This window comes from Polyodon spathula, chromosome 2, assembly GCF_017654505.1.
Source record: "Polyodon spathula isolate WHYD16114869_AA chromosome 2, ASM1765450v1, whole genome shotgun sequence".
Lineage (NCBI taxonomy): Eukaryota > Metazoa > Chordata > Actinopteri > Acipenseriformes > Polyodontidae > Polyodon > Polyodon spathula.
This window is the reverse complement of record NC_054535.1, coordinates 99,667,147-99,684,536: the sequence shown is the minus strand read 5'-3', so window position 1 is coordinate 99,684,536 and position 17,390 is coordinate 99,667,147. Positions and strand designations below refer to the sequence as shown.

General features: G+C 40.1%; 1 protein-coding gene across 1 annotated transcript in view; it reads right to left on the bottom strand.

The window, feature by feature from the left end:
* Positions 1-9,966, bottom strand: part of LOC121305160 (LHFPL tetraspan subfamily member 2 protein-like) — a 74,665-nt gene extending 64,699 nt beyond the window's left edge. The window contains exon 1 of the mRNA XM_041236705.1: positions 9,762-9,966. The gene's annotated coding sequence lies outside the window, so the exon portion shown is untranslated. The remainder of the gene's footprint in view (positions 1-9,761) is intronic.
* Positions 9,967-17,390: the final 7,424 nt, after the last annotated feature.

The window sequence follows — 17,390 nt, the reverse complement described above, 5'->3', positions numbered from 1 at the left end:
CCACCATCATCCCTCGAAAACACACGCAATGTATGGAGTCTTTTCACTCAACTCAGGAAGATGGGATTGGCGGTCAATCCGTGCTCATGAAAACGAAATATAGTACAAGGGCAAGTATAATATAGCACAGTACAAAGATCTATAAACAGTTAATTGTGGGCAACTGTTTTATAACTGTGGCCTTGTTGGCTTTACCATTTCATTTACATACAGCTGGAGCAATGGTGAGCCATATTAGATGAATGAGAAGTATATGCTTGGTTTCAATCAGACATCAATGACGGGCACAGAATGCTTGTCATCAGTACAGCTATTTATTTTGCTGAAGACCACACAGTAGGAAGAAACCTCTCAGTTAAGTTAAAGCATGTGGACACTTCCCTAGAAAGGCCTGTGGGATTTTTCTTTTTATTATTTTTCACTTTCACAGCATGTAACACCTCCTGCACACTACACCCCTTTGTTTTAGGTTTCAGACCTCAGTGCTAAGCACATGATCAACCAAGTGCTGTGGAGTAACGTCATGTCAGGTAATCATTTCAGTGCCACACACGATGCTGAACAGAGCCATACATCACCTAGTTATTTGGGCTCCCTTTCCTCCTGAGACTTGGTCGGCCACCGATGAAAAAAACTCTAGACACATTAAAAGGAGAAGCAAAACAAAAAAGTCTAAAACCAAATAAAATAAAATTTGAAATAGAATGGGGAATGGTGTATCACATCGACTGGTTTGCAAACATGAAAAAGATTATTCATCACAGATATGTCCAGAGGTTAAAACAATGTGGCAGTGAAAATTTTTTACTTGACACCTGGAACGTGGGTTTATTGAAAGAATCATAGAACATAGCTATTTACAAAAAGTAAATGCACAATCTGAAAGCGTGTGTTATTGTGTACCAAATGTTATGACAATAACTCAGTCATATCAGGCAAGAGCCCAACACATTGTTCACACAGGGTTTACACAACACTGCAGACATGAAGTCATTCTCTCAAATAGTCCAAGATAAGAAGCTTTGTAAAGCAGACACAAATGGGTAAATCTTTCTTGTATAAAACCCACAATCAAGCCAACAAGAGTATGGCTGTACTGAGTATCTCAAAGCGTTATCATCCGTAAATCAAAAAGACCACAATATGGATGCCATCTTATTTAAAAGGTACATTTAGTTTTTTCTCCTGAAAAGTTTCCATGAAAATATGAAGTCAGAATCTCAAATAGTTCAAGTTATTGGCAGTTAAAGCTGCAGTGCTGGCAGGGTTACAAAAACATACAAGGATCCCACTAAGTGTACATCTGTAATAGCCATAGTCTACCTCAACAATGGATTGTATTACTTACAACACACACTGTATTTAACTAGTTCCAAAACAGAGGTCAAACACTACAGTTCTTTATCCAGATGGAAAAATAACCATCATCTACTCCACAAGATAAGGTTCAGCGGACCATTCCTGATTAATTACTTTAAACAAACAATGGAATAAACAAATAAACAAACTGCCGAATCTGCAAAACGTTTACCAGAAGTTTGTGCTTAACTGTCAGGTCAGATATCTGTATGGGGTTTATCTCTATCCAGAATGAGCACTGCACAGCCAGCATGTACAGAGAGAGGGGGGGCAGATACAGACCCTAATCCGATCAGCACGCCTGACAGCCCCCTGAACAAAAGAACGAGGCAAGAGCTCCAGATTCATCACAGATCTCTGCAGAGTGACCATCTCCATCTGTCGCTACACAGCATGAGAACAATAGCAGTCCTGGTGTGGGCAGCACACTTTCACACACTCTCCCGCCCCCCCACACAGCTGGCTGGCTTTCAGTAACACACACACGGATGTGTGTTCCGGCAGGGTGGGAGGTAGTAGCACACAGGGCCATCACTGCCGGTCAGCTGCAGCCATGGCATTGCCCCATCTATGCAGGGCTTTTCTTTTCTTTTTCTTCTATTAGAAAGGCTGTATTCAGGTTTCTATCCCATCTCCTACAATAAGACATGCTTTTTTAAAAGCTACCAGCTGTAGAGTCCACTTGCACTAAAGAGGGAAGCTAGCAGTGTTAATTTAATCAAAGTCACTCTCTAGTCAGTAAACCAGTAAGATTCCGTAACTCAGCTCTCAAGACTGCCATGTCATGCAGTCCAAAGAAAGGCTGCAGTTTCACGAAACGTGTAAATGTGGCTCAGGGGATTGCAGGGTGTTTGACAGAAAGAAAGTCACTTCAACCAACCCATATAGTCTTTTTAAAACTTTAGTCAAGTACTTCCTGTTGAATGTCTTTTCAAACAGCAACTAGTAAACAAATGCCAAAGGATGTGGGCTAATACAAGCACTGTCAATATTTCCTCGTGCAAACCAGCATTAAAACTTCAACTGCCCTCAAAGTCCAGATGACGAGATAGTAATCACTATGTGTTAACTACACTGAACAAAAATATAAACTCAACATGTAAAGTGTTGGTCCCGTGTTTCATGAGCTGAAATAAAAGATCCCAGAAATTTTCCATATGGAGACACAAAAAGCTTATTTCTCTCAAATTTTGTGCACAAATTTGTTTTCATCCCTGTTAGTGAGCATTTCTCCTTTGCCAAGATAATCCATCCACCTGACAGGTGTGGCATATCAAGAAGCTGATTAAACAGCATGATCATTACACAGGTGCACCTTGTGCTGGGGACAATAAAATGCCACTCTAAAATGTGCAGTTTTGTCACACAACACAATGCCACAGATGGCTCAAGTTTTGAGGGAGGGTGCAAATGGCATGCTGACTACAAGAATGTCCACCAGAGCTGTTACCAGAGAATTGAATGTTCATGTCTCTATCATAAGCCGCCTCCAACATCGTTTTAGAGAATTTGGCAGTACGTCCAACCGGCCTTACAACCGCAAACCACGTGTAACCACGCCAGCCCAGAACCTCCACATCTGGCTTCTTCACCTGCGGGATCATCTGAGACCAGCCACTTGGACAGCTGATTAAACTGTGGGTTTGCATCAACCAAAGAATTTCTGCATAAACTGTCAAAAAACGTCTCAGGGAAGCTCATCTGCATGCTCGTCGTCCTCACCAGAGTCTTGACCTGAATGCAGTTCGGAGTCGTAACCGACTTCAGTGGGCAAATGCTCACCTTCGATGCCCACTGGCATGCTGGAGAAGTGTGCTCTTCATGCATGAATCCCGGCTTCAACTGTACCGGGCAGATGGCAGACAGCGTGTATGGCGTTGTTGGGTGAGCGGTTTGCTGATGTCAACGTTGTGAACAGAGTGTCCCATGGTGGCGGTGGGGTTATGGTATGGGCAGGCATAAGCTACGGACAATGAACACAATTGCATTTTATCAATGGCAATTTGAATGCACAGAGATACTGTGACGAGATCCTGACGCCCATTGTCTTGCCATTCATCTGCTGCCATCACCTCATGTTTCAGCATGATAATGCACGACCCCATGTTGCAAGGATTTGTACACAATTCCTGGAGCATGTTTGGGATGCTCTGGATCGACGTGTACGACAGCGTGTTCTAGTTCCCCCCAATATCCAGCAACTTCGCACAGCCATTGAAGAGGAGTGGGACAACATTCCACACGCCACAATCAACAGCCTGATCAACTCTATGCGAAGGAGGTGTGTCGTGCTGCATGAGGCAAATGGTGGTCACACCAGATACTGACTGGTTTTCTGATCCACGCCCCTACCTTTTTTTTTTTTAAGGTATCTGTGACCAACAGATGCAGATCTGTATTCCCAGTCATGTGAAATCCATAGATTAGGGCCTAATGAATTTATTTCAATTGACTGATTTTCTTATATGAACTGTAACTCAGTAAAATCTTTGAAAGTGTTGCATGTTGCGTTTATATTTTTGTTCAGTATATTTAACAGGTCCCAGCCCACAGTTTATCAAGCACCGTCTTCATGTATTGAATGTTTGGCTTGGTCAAGCTTAATGTTTTCCAGGACATCCTAAAATGTGAACGAGATTGAAGTCCCAACAAACTTTTCTGGTTTAACAGTTCAAAATAAAACAAGATATTCCTAATGTTCAGCAAAACTAATACTTCACCTCACCCTCAATTCTAGCTTTTGGAAAAAGAAAGAGGGGTGGGGTTGGGTTGGGTTCAGCACTAAAAGGGTGTGTGGGAAGGAGGGGGGGTTAAAAAGGACAATAAGGACAATGTAAACACACACACATATATATATATATATATATATATATATATATATATATATATATATATATATATATATATATATATATATATATATATATATATATTGTACTGTATAAACAGAAGAGAGGTTTCAAAAGTGACAGGTCACTAAAGTTTAAACAGCAGCTCACTTATTTCTTGTACTTCTTTCCAGACAGCTGATGTGTGTTCCAAAGTGGTACCCTGCTGCCTGTAGGCACATACTGCCAGGTTACACATTTTAACAAGCTTCAGCGAAGCATCACTCCACCCATGCAAAATGGATAGTTTATACTGCATGGGCAGGCAACGTATCCAAGCCCACCATTCTGTAAAACTACATAAAAGAACCTTCCAGCATAATTACACATGATTTTGCCAAGTGAAAATCAACAGGCTCACATTTGGTATTTATCCACTTTTGGCTACACAGAGTTAACCAGTTGATGGTTTTTGCAAGTACATAATTAATGAGAGAGACGTTTTATTTTAGTTTTTATGGACCAAAAGAAAAAGAAACCTGGAGTATTTAAGGGTTTTTCAGTGGACAGTGGGTGACAATTTGTGCCACTTGTAATGGAACAGCTAGCATCTTGCCCTCCTTACTATTTTGTAAGATGTCATAGCAATGTGTGCGGCTACTATTTAGAATAACCAAGAATATATTAAAACTTGGAATGGGTGACACTGCTATGCAATAGAAGTCTTATTTCCATCCCTGTATTTTCACTTTGTAAAGATATTGCTCAGAATCCATTAATACAGTGTACCATGTTAATAAAAAAAAACAAGTCACATCAGGAGTATCTTGCATATTTTCATGGGTGCATTTCTGTCTGTACATGTCCTCCATGCTTCCTTTCCACATCACCAACCGGAGAAAGACAGCTTCCTCACCCCCACCAGCAAATACAAGGAAAGCTCTGGTCATACTTTCCCAACATCATCTGTGACAGCTAGAGAACCAGAAACACGAATCTTCAAAGAGCACACAAAGCTGAACCAGAAACAAATGTATGTTTTTTATTTTGTATTTAAGTTTGGCAGGGAGGGGGTTAAATCTCTCCCTGCCAAAATACATGTGAGAATGTGGCTGGAGCCTTAATTGAATAATTTATGATTAATTAGGCTCCAGCCTCATGGCACAAGGGAAATCCTCTGTTGGGAGAGGGAGGGAGTGGGTGAGTTACACTGTGTTGTTGGTATCTGTATTTTGGTCTGCGAAGACGAACGCCCATCTATCCTGTGTTAGTGTTTTGTTTAACTGTTTATTTTGGCCCTTGTGCCTGTTCCTTTGTTCCTGTTATTCTGCCAATAGGTTGGTGCCTTGCCTGTGCAAAGCCGGGGCACTACACAATGTGCTGCCCCTTTCAGGGTGAAGGGAGTTGCCACCTGCCCGACAGAGGAGGAAGGGGAGGAGCGGCCGTGCCTTGAGGCGAGCAAAGGAGCTGGAGAGGCAGAAGCTGCCTGCCCAAAGGCCAGGGGAAGAGAAGCTGCCTGCCCAAAGGCCAGGGAAGGAGGAGCTCCCTGCCCAAAAGCCAGGGAAGGAGAAGCTGCCTGCCCAAAGGCCAGGGAAGGAGGAGCTGCTGTCCTCTGTGCCAAAGGGGAAAGATCCACGACCATCTCCAGAGCCAAATGTTGCACACCCTACTGGCCATAATTGCTGTCGTATGGATGGACTGGGAAATGAAACTGTTACAGGCTATACCTGAAATATGTAATTAGCATTTTGATTTATACCTTTTATAGTCTACAATACACCTTTGGTCCTATAAACGAAAGCATTTGTTTTGTGTGTGAATTAAATAGAGTACTAATACAGGTTCATTAGTTGTGGTGGTGTTTCAGGAAAATTAAATTACATGTGAAAATATTCTTATGCAATTTAGCTTTAGTATTTATTTTCGTGTGTAAATACAGTTCCGTACATAATTTTCTCAAGTTCAAAAAATGTAAATAAAAAAAAACAACAATTAAGATGCTAGGTTTTTTTTAATGTCAGTCTTGTAAATATAATAGCTGGAACCAATCACTCAGATTTTCAGCACCCCTTCAGTTCCTGTTTTGTAGCACACTACAATAAAGAGCTTAACCCTGAGCTCTGTACTAAAGCAGGAGATCAGCTAGTCCCCAATGTTATTCCCCATCTTTTTTCATTGCAATTGGTATTAAATTAGTACGCAGCTGGGGATGATCCTGAGATAGTACCGTATTAGCTAGTCCGCAACTTAGTATGCAGCTCCATACTAAATCTACAAGTTTGTTGCAATTGACCCTCTGCGTCCGAGTCCTCCTCCTGCCGATAACAGCCTGAGCTGTGACACTATCCTGTTCACACTAAGGTAGACCAATCTGACATAGATTTTACTTTCTCTTTACAGATATGAATGTACATTCCTAACTCGCATTTGACTCAGGCTGCTCCTGATACATCTCTCTCATGAACGTGCTCAGTGAGTGGGGTGATTGTCATCGGGCAGCAAGTAGAGAGAGAGAGACAGAGGTTCTGCAGGTCAGGATTCCTTTAAGAAACCATTTAGCAGACCGTTACTTAATCACTAGAAAATGAAGGATAGTGTTACCATTTTCATTCTGCTTCACACAACTTGGGAGACAAAGACAGCATTCAATACCTAGACGTTGCATGCTTACAAGTAGAAGCTGCAGCTTTGTGGTTATTTTTAGAATGATATACTGCATTATACTTTTAGTGGCTTGTTTCCTTTTCAGAGTAAAACTTTAACCAACATGCTGGCAAGTCAACAATCGATGAAAGAGCAAACCAATCTGAGCAAATGCAAAACCAAATACTGAGAGTAAGCATGCCTATGACCTTCTTCAATTCCTGCAGTCCATTTCAAGAAGATAAATGTGGGCCACAGCTGAAGTACGCAAAAAAGATCCATCCTCTGGCTGGTGACAAATACGTCTAGCACTTCTTTACAAAAGAAATGGGCACATTATGAGACAATGAATATGAAACTGTAAAACTACACAAGCAGTAGATCGGCCAGTACCTTCAAAAGAACAAAGTCCTGTTTAGAAGTGTTTCCACAAGCTTCTGTGATCCAGTGGGCTCCCTTTTCAAGCATTATAAAAAGAAGACAAAGCTAGACCCAACAGGTCTTATCTATACATGTGCTGTAACTTCCAAGTCACAAAGGGAATTCAGAGAGATGTTATCCTCTGGAGAAAACCCACAGATCAGATCTGCTTTCAAGTACAGGACTTTCAAAAACGAACAGCTCAACATTCATCTGCATTCCAGACAGAAGAATTTCTCAACAATGCACAAAAATTATCTTTTTATGTCCCAACATACTTTATGATTCAGCCCTGAAGGACACTTTCACTCAAAGTTTCTACTGTACATAGAATCCCTCAGTTTAAAACGATGCACTGTTGTCTAGTCACACCAATACAGATTCAAAACAGCATTCCCGATTAGACCTGTTGGTCGCCTTTGTAAGAAAATAACGTATTTGGACAAACAATAAAAACACATTGTGCCTTTTAATCTACTTTTCAGAAATCAGCATACTTGCTAGTCCTTTAAATCTTCCCTTCATACATTTACAAAAAGAAGTCGTGTGCCTTCTTTCATGAAACTGTATCATAGGTGCCAACAGTGTGTCACTTCTCAGGAAGTGCCTATGGATAGTCACATAACATTTCTATTAGCAACCACTTAGGAACCCTCCCGAGTCTTCCCAAGCAGCAATCACAGTGTGTGATCAATATCACCTTAGCCTTGCTTCAAAACAGGGCTCATGGGGAATGCACATATCTGCATTGCTGATTCAAAGACAAATACGTTTTGGGGCTGCAGGGCAATACATATGTCTAAAATCTTCAAGTTACATGTATGCACAGGACAGCTATTGAAACAGGGCTGACACAGTATATATCAGAGGTTACTCATTTTAATGATCAAGGCTCAAACAATGTAGTCTTGCTTTAAATGTTCTTTTAACTTATGTGGCAGTTAAAAATCAGTCTTAGAACTGCTGACAGATCCTAAAAAACATTATCCTTATCAATACTGAGTGTTCTGGATTGCATATATTGGTTGATTGATTGGCATGCCTTTGGTTTTCAAGACTACTTGTCCCAGTGGAGAAAGACAATATAGACACACTTAGTTATAAAAAAAAAAAAAAAAAAAAAGTCAAACTCAGCCATTTGCGCACCTCATGCTAAATAACTTGCCTCTTAAGCCTTTCACCTCTGGAGGCTGGAAGTGGGTTTGAATCCGACTCAGTTCACAAGTGAAGTCAGTTTGTTGGTCAAATACCAGTATTATAGGAGGCTGTGTGGTCCAGCAGTTAAAGAAACGGGCTTGTAGAGCCCGCTTCAAATCCCAGCTCAGCCACTGACTCATTGTGTGACCCTGAGCAAGTCACTTAACCTCCTGGTGCTCCATCTTTCGGGCGAGATGTTGTTGTAAGTGACTCTGCAGCTGATGCATAGTTCACACACCCTAGTCTCATATCTTGTAAAGGACTTTGTGATAGTGATCCACTATGAAAGGTGCTATATAAATATTATTATTATTATTACCAGACTAGGAGTCTAGAGAACATGTTTCTAGCAAATCGAGAATCTAATCCATTCTAGAATGCTTCAGGAATACCCGACCCATTCCACAATTGTGCAGAAGGCTAGAAGCATTTCAGAATTCTGATTTGGTTCAGGGCAGAGGTTCATTTTTTGTAGAAGAACCTGAATTATTTCCAGAGATGAATGCTCTCATTTACTCAGTCAGCTTGTGTTTTCACCAGATGCATTATAAGATAATGACAACAGAAAAGCTCCACTGCACTAATACACATTGCGCATTACAATTGCTCAGAAGCACCCTTCCTTCTCTAAGGTAATTGCCACTTTCATTCTCTTAACTTTGATACCAACAAATAAAAAGCAAACTATGCTGTGACAGTACTACTGCACGATCTGTTGCTTTCTTCAGATGTGTGATACAGCATTGCCGAAGCGCACCCGTACAACAACTCTCCCCACAGCTCGCCGGGTGTTCCGCTGACAAAAGAGTACAGTTCTATCCATCCACTACCACATCATTGTACGGGACTGTTTCGCCTATTAACGGTCTCCTTTGAGAACTGGCGTTTCAGATTCCATTAGGGTTGGTCTTTTTTTTTTTTGTGTTACTTTTTATTACTTTTGTAAATTCTAGACTACATGTGACTTTGCATGGGAGGACAGACGCAATAAATCACCATTACTAGGCATAGTACTGTTACATTTTGCATTAAAATGCCCAATGGGTTTCAGATGCAGAATCGATGTTTAAGATTTTGGAAGGGCTCGTCCGCGAGCTTCCATTCCCGCAGCTTGCTACAAATAGGGTGCTGATAATATTACATAGTCAACTGTCATGCCAGGCTGCATTAAACGCGATCGTGACCAAACTAAAACTATATGGGTTGATTTAAAAAAAAAAAAAAAAAGTACGGTATAAATCTAATATACGTGGACTGAGATTCGTGCAAGAGAGAGAGAGAAGTAATGCATCCAATCGTTCCTTTCATACTTACAATTTTTCGCTTTCACAGAACTCCAGCAATGAATGAATGCACGCATGCATGCGAGCCCTCCACATTCACGATGCGCACGCTCTTTTACTGTTAATTCCTCAGGGATTGTGTGGTGACTGTTTTTTCTAAGTTGTTTTAGCCCCCTTTCAATCTCTTCGCTTTTCTCCCTCCCCCACACTCTCTCTGTGACCACTGAACAAGGAAAAAGCTATTTCTTTCTAACTCGCACACAAACTCAGCCTCCAGTCCCTGCCCACAGACTGTCTGACGTGGAGCCTTCACTCTCCCCTCGTCCCTTCCCCCAGCCCGTTTGAGTCAGGGTGAGAAAGTAAAGGTTGACCGAAGTCTGTCGAAGGGTGTCTGTCAAGAGGATGGAGAATGAAATCACCATGTAAGATTCTTCATCTCAATAATATTATTGCAAAAAATAAAAAATACAAATTATATATTTATATAATATATAATAATATATATAATATTTAAATTTTTTAAAACTTTTAAAATTATTAGTATTTATTATTATAATATTAATAATATAATATTAACATTTTGTTGTTAAAAACAAGATGCGCTGCTTTAGCGTAGCTAGGAAATGTATAATGCATATATGTATATTTGTTGAATAAATAAATACATGTTTAGATTCCGTGGCCTCGCAGCAGCTTCCACAGTGTCCTATAACAGTGATCCTCAAAGTGGTGACCGCGAAGCCAGGCCATCGTGACCGCGGCAGGTGTTCGTAACTTATGGGTCGAGAACACATTTCTGGCGTGGGAAAATATAGAAAGCTTTGAACACGTTTTCCAACAAAAGCGCCACAGCACTCTGTTGACAGTACTGCTATCTTACGCTGTGCTTGTACGTACGCGACTTTCTTTTTTCCTGAATGGCTTCTGCGATACGATCAACCAATTGAACATCTGCATGGTCTCTGCGGTAGTCCAATCAAAAGTTAGCTGGGTGGGACATAATCTAGGTCTGTTTCAGGTGCATGTAATGACAGTAAGTTTAACCAATAGGAGAGTCAAATAGCTGCCAAGTTTTACGCAGCTGTCCAATCATAAGCAAGCAGAGGCCGTTCATTGTATTCTGCATGTAAATTGAAGGCGAGTGAGTAGCCAAAGGGAAAGTGATATATCTGACAGCTGTCCAATCATTCGTGAGCAGAGGCGGGTGTTAATATGTTAGTAAGCACTGAATTTCGCCGACTGTTACGAAAAAAAATAATACATTTGAGTATTTAGAATAAAATTCTCTCTCTCTCTCTCTCTCTCTCTCTCTCTCTCTCTCTCTCTCTCTCTCTCTCTCTATATATATATATATATATATATATATATATATAATTTCACCAGACAAGGGAAACACCATAGTATATTTAGTTACCAATCCACTTCCTCTGAATAATTCTACTTGAGATGAGCGATCTTTAAAACAGAGTAGTGTTGACAAATTTGTCAAATTGACACAAAGTGAGACGCTAGCTACACTTTTTTTATCTTTGTTTATTCATGGTTATCTGTGTAAACATGCTATTTAAAAATATTTGCATTGGGTATTTTATATAAATTACTTGAAGAATAAGCGCAGCACGCACAGTTGCTTGAAAGTTGGCCTTATTAGAGTGAGCCAAGAATAACCCCACTAAAACTCTTATATATATATATATATATATATATATATATATATATATATATATATATATATATATTATATATATATATATATATATATACACTGAGTGTACAAAACATTAGGAACACCTTTCTAATATTGAGTTGCACTCAGAACAGCCTGAATTCGTCGGGGCATGGACTCTACAAGGTGTCAAAATTATTCCACAGGGATGCTGGCCCATGTTGAATCCAGTGCTTCTTACAGTTGTGTCAAGTTGGGTGATAGTGGATCTCTACTCCGAATAGCTCGTTCCATCTCATCCTACAGATGCTCAGTTGGATTGTGATCTGGTGAATGGGCAGGCCACTGCAGTAAGCTGAATTCACTGTCATGTTCGTGGAACCATTCCTGGACAATTCTAGCCTTGTGGCATGGGGCATTATCCTGCTGAAGAAGACCATTAGCAGATGGTTACACTGCTGCCATGAAGGGATGCACCTGATTGGCAATGATGCTCAGATATCCTGTGGCATTCAAACGTTGCTCCACTTTTATCAAGGGGCCCAATGTGTGCCATGAAAACACACTCCACACAATCACACCACCACCAACAGCCTGCAATGTTGACACATGGCATGATGGATACATGTACTCATTTGGTTTTCTCCATACCCTAGTCCTCCCATCAGTGTGAAACAGCAGGAACCGGGATTCATCAGTACAGGCAATGTTTTTCCAATCCGCCAGTGTCCAGTGTTTTCATTCCTTAGTCCACTGCAACTGCAGTTTCTTGTGTTTTGCTGAAAGAAGTGGAACTCTGTTAGGTCATCAGCTGCCATACCCCATTCATGTCAAGGTACGACGAGTTGTGCATTCTTATATGGGTCTTTCAACACCAATGTTGTACTGGGCTGTTAGTTGATTAACTGTAGCCCATCTGTTGTTCTGCATAATTCGTGTCAGCCTCCTTTGGCCTCTTTCATCAATGAGCCATTTTTGACCACTGGCCTGCCGTTGGCTGGATGTCCTTTGGGTGGTGGACCATCCTTAATACACACGGGAAACTGTTACGTGAAAAACCCAGCAGCGTTGCAGTTCTTGACACATTGAAACTGGCGCGCCTGGCACCTACTACCATATCCAGCTCAAAGGCACATAAATCTTTTGTCTTGTCCATTTACCCTCTGAATGGCGTACATCCATGTTTCAATTGTGTCAAGGCTTAAAAATCCTTCTTTAACCTGTCTCCCCTTCATCTACACTGATTGAAGTGGATTTAAGAGATTACATCATTAAGGGATCATAGCTTTCACCTGGATTCACCTCGTCAGTCTATTTCATGGAAAGAGCAGGTGTTCCTAATGTTTTGTACACTCAGTCAGTATATATATATATATATATATATATATATATATATATATATATATATATATATATATATATATATATATATATATATATAATACACAATGTGTTGATTGTTTCTGTAGTATTGTTTCTTGAGATAACAAAATACTGAGCTCAAGTCATGTGATTTCATAACAACTCCAAGTGCTCAGTGGTATTTGAGTTAAAATTGCCAAAATTAGTTGATTAAGAATCTGTATAAATAGCCATTTGAAAAGACATGATTTTAATTAACACAAGAACAGCGATTACAGTTGCACGACTTCAAGAAAACAATTTTGAGGTCTTGCTATGGCCAGCTTTTTCTCCTGACGGAGTTCAATAGAACATCTGTGGGACCAAATCGCAGTGCCATCCACAGGAGACGACCACAACCAGCCAACCTTCTCCAGCTAGCTGCAGCTGCACAGGAAGAGTGGCGGAGCATATATGTCTCATAGCACATTTTCTAACACACTCAAGCCCTGTTGGCATTCTTCAGGCAGCTCCCATGACTGAAAGTGTGAAGATAAGGAAGCGCCCGGCTCCATGTGCTTGTTTATTGTGAGTCTGTATCTCCAGTGCAGTTATGTTTAGGCTCTGAAGGGGCCAGAAATCAAGATAACCGAGGAAAAGCTGAGAAACTGATGTGCCTGTCTGTGGTATAATGAAGCAGTCTGTTTAACAGTCAGCATTGTGATAGTTGGCTGAACGCAATCCTGAAAACCATTCCCTGTTTCAAAATGAAATATAACTGTAGCTATCACTATCGTAAACAATTGCACTCACCAGTGTCCCTGATTCCTCAGACTCTTCATAAAAGAACTACATTCAACTAACAATAAATTCTATTACAGACAACAGGACGTTTTAAAATGTTACTTAACACTGAACCAATATAATCAGTTGTTGAACCCGTATAATGCTTATTGCACTCCTGAATTAACATTGACCAGCTGCTTTGACCAGCTGAAATCATGCACAGTTGTTTAGAATTTCAAACACTTCATAAATAAAGAATCTAGTGTGCCTCCAACGCTGTTTGTTTCTGAAAGAAATCAATTCATAGGGCAAACAGAAAAGGATTAAATAGTCTTTATACAAAAATACTGTCAACTCATTTTATTTCTGCATGCAATACAATTAAAAACATAGACAAAAAGCTTCTATCTAATTGAAAGTACTTTAGTTGATAGGCAGGCCCAGTTACCACTGTGCACTGAGATCACTTTTATTTTTAATGCATAACCAGTGTCCCTTAAAAGCTATTATCCCTTCACAAAATAACACCTTAAATTGACCCCACAGTTCTAACACAGGACCTCCCTCCTTGCATTGGGCTTAATCAGCAGTGATTGTATGATTGAGTTAAATGAACAATAAACCAGAGGAAGTGTCCAAACAAATAAGAATAGCATGGGCTTGACTGAGCAGAGGGTATTTACCTGCTTCTTGCATGCACAAAGCACAGCTTCTTTTTTTACAGAAAGAGCCTTTGCAGCTAATAAAAACAATAAGGAACTCCAGGAAAAGAATGATATAAGCCTTATACAATAGAGCTTGAGCTTTTAGGAAACATTACACAGCTCTTTATAAACAAGTCTGGCATTGCTGCTAAGCTGAAACGGAAAATTGTACATTTAATCTTTTAGGACCATTTGTTTTAGAAGATAATTTCCCCCCAGGATAATGAGGTGGGTTTTTATCATCTCAACACAAATTATCAAGACACTCATAGCTTTTAGTCGATTTGACGGGTCAGAAAATCAGCTTCTGAGAGGAATAAAACCATGTTCCCATATCATACCATTTTTAGAGTTTTAAGGACAGCAAATGCAATATGCAGCATAGGTTCTAAAAATACTGAGGAGCCATGCATTGGGTTTGCTGTTTTGACAAAGTTATGCAGCAAAGGTGGAAAGGGGTGGGGTTAGACACTGTTACAAACCCAAGGGTAAGAGTCAATGATACGGCACACCACCAACACATTCTTTTACTTTCAGTGGAGGTGATAACGGTGAAAATGTTCTTAATAGAAGTGGAAACGTGTTGAAAGAATCCTCCAATAGCATAACATCCTCCTGAAAGCACACTAAAGTGACATACCAAGCATCCCGCTTCTGTCAGAGGATTGGAGGAAACTGCTGTGATTGACAGGAAATCCTACCATTAAGGTTATATTAAGACATACTATTAGGGTTAGTCATTTGTTAAGGTAAGCCGAGGATTAGTGGAGCGGATCCAGGTTTGTGCTAGTATTGTTCACTGCAGGTAAACGGCGAGCTCAGTGTTGAGGGATCGGCAGGACTGTGAGTGGAAATACTAAGAATAACCACTTATCTTCCTTATTGTCATGGAAACAGGGTTATCTAGTAAAGGACAGGACTCCTGGAATTATTTCAATGCAAAGATGTACACTAAAGACACTTCTAAAGCAAAAAAAAAACAAAAAACAAAAAAAACATTTGCAATTGTGGGTGAAAAAAAAAACTTAAAGGCCTTGTTTTTATGATGTCTTAAGCACAGTGGTTCAAAGATATAAAGCAATGTATCTAGGTATGTATGTTTACAGATGTAGATGGAAATACTGCCACATTTTTGGGATAGGCAATCCGATAAGATGCTATTGGTCTCCCTCTGTAGTTAAATCTTTGTCACTGTGGCTTAGATGTCAATGTCATACAGTACTCAAAAACAAAAAATAAATGCAACTGCTTTATTTGTTTTTCAGATAATATAATTATGTTATGAGGATGCATAACTTTTAAAAGGGGCACAGAATGCAAAAGATTGAAAAATACTGTGCAATTAACAAAGACACCACTGCAGACATGTCCTGAATTCTTTATCCTTATAATTTAAGATGATTTAAATTGTCAACCAGCAGGTTTGCAAGAAAGAAAAAAAAAACAGTAACAGTATCCAAATAATAATGTGTAGCTGCCTAGCTGTATGCTTTGCATACTGGAGAAGGAATCTATGAAAAAGACCTAGGAGTTTTTGTTGACTCAGAAATGTCTTCATCTAGACAATGTGGGGAAGCTATAAAAAAGGCTAACAAGATGCTCGGATACATTGTGAAAAGTGTTGAATTTAAATCAAGGGAAGTAATGTTAAAACTGTACAATGCACTAGTAAGACCTCATCTTGAATATTGTGTTCAGTTCTGGTCACCTCGCTATAAAAAAGATATTGCTGCTCTAGAAAGAGTGCAAAGAAGAGCGACCAGAATTATTCCGGGCTTAAAAGGCATGTCATATGCAGACAGGCTAAAAGAATTGAATCTGTTCAGTCTTGAACAAAGAAGACTACGTGGCGACCTAATTCAAGCATTCAAAATTCTAAAAGGTATTGACAGTGTCGACCCAAGGGACTTTTTCAGCCTGAAAAAAGAAACAAGGACCAGGGGTCACAAATGGAGTTTAGAAAAAGGGGCATTCAGAACAGAAAATAGGAGACACTTTTTTACACAGAGAATTGTGAGGGTCTGGAATCAACTCCCCAGTAATGTTGTTGAAGCTGACACCCTGGGATCCTTCAAGAAGCTGCTTGATGAGATTTTGGGATCAATAAGCTACTAACAACCAAACGAGCAAGATGGGCCGAATGGCCTCCTCTCGTTTGCTTATGTTCTTATGTTCTTATGCATCCATGCAAATACAAATTGTATACTCCCACCAGGTCTATTGAATAATTTGATTTGATTTTTTTTTTTTTTTTTTTTTTTTAAATTTAGTCGTTGCCAATTATTTTTTTATTTTCTCCCAATTATTATTTAGGCTCAGCTCACCGCTACCACCCCTGTGCTGATTCTAGAGCGGCGAAGACGAACACACGCTGTCCTCCAAAACGTGTGCCGTCAGCCGACCGCTTCACCACGCAGCCACCCAGGAGCTACAGTGCAGGAGGACAACGTAGCTCCCGGGCAGCTAACAGTTCCCTCCTGGGAACTCCCGTCCACGGTCGGCTGTGGAATAGCCCAGACTAGAACCGGGGACGTTCAAGCTATAGGGCACATCCTGCACTCTCGCAAAGGGTCTTTACTGGATGCGCCACTCCGGAGCCCTGTATAATTTGATTTCATTTAAATGTGCACAATTCCAGTTTGAAATTTATGGGAAATAATGTGGCAGATCAGCCCCAGTGGTTGAAGTTTTTCACAAGTCGGAATGTTTCCATTACTCAAACGTGGATCACATTTCATTTTTAAAGAGGCATTACTCTTGAACAGAGAGGTCAGGGTGGAATTAACATTAAAGGAACTCCCCTAACGTGCTGCACTTCATCAAACCAGCACAATGTGAACACGCCAGGCAGACTCCAGCACTCATTGCAGTAACAGCTGAAATATTCACAAACACAGAACAGATTCCTCAGAGGACCGGCATGCAATGTGGCAGGGACATACCAAAGATCATCTTCAAATGATTCATAGGTCAGGAATACCGACATTACATATCTGTCTGATATTTGTAAATTGAAATAACCCTACTGTATTATTCTGTTTTTTTTTTTTTTGTTATTAGATCTAAAATCAAAGTTATAATACTTCATAATACACACTCCTACATTACATACAGGTAGTTGAAAGAAAGTTGGTAAGGAGGTTCGGCAAGCTGTAATATGAAA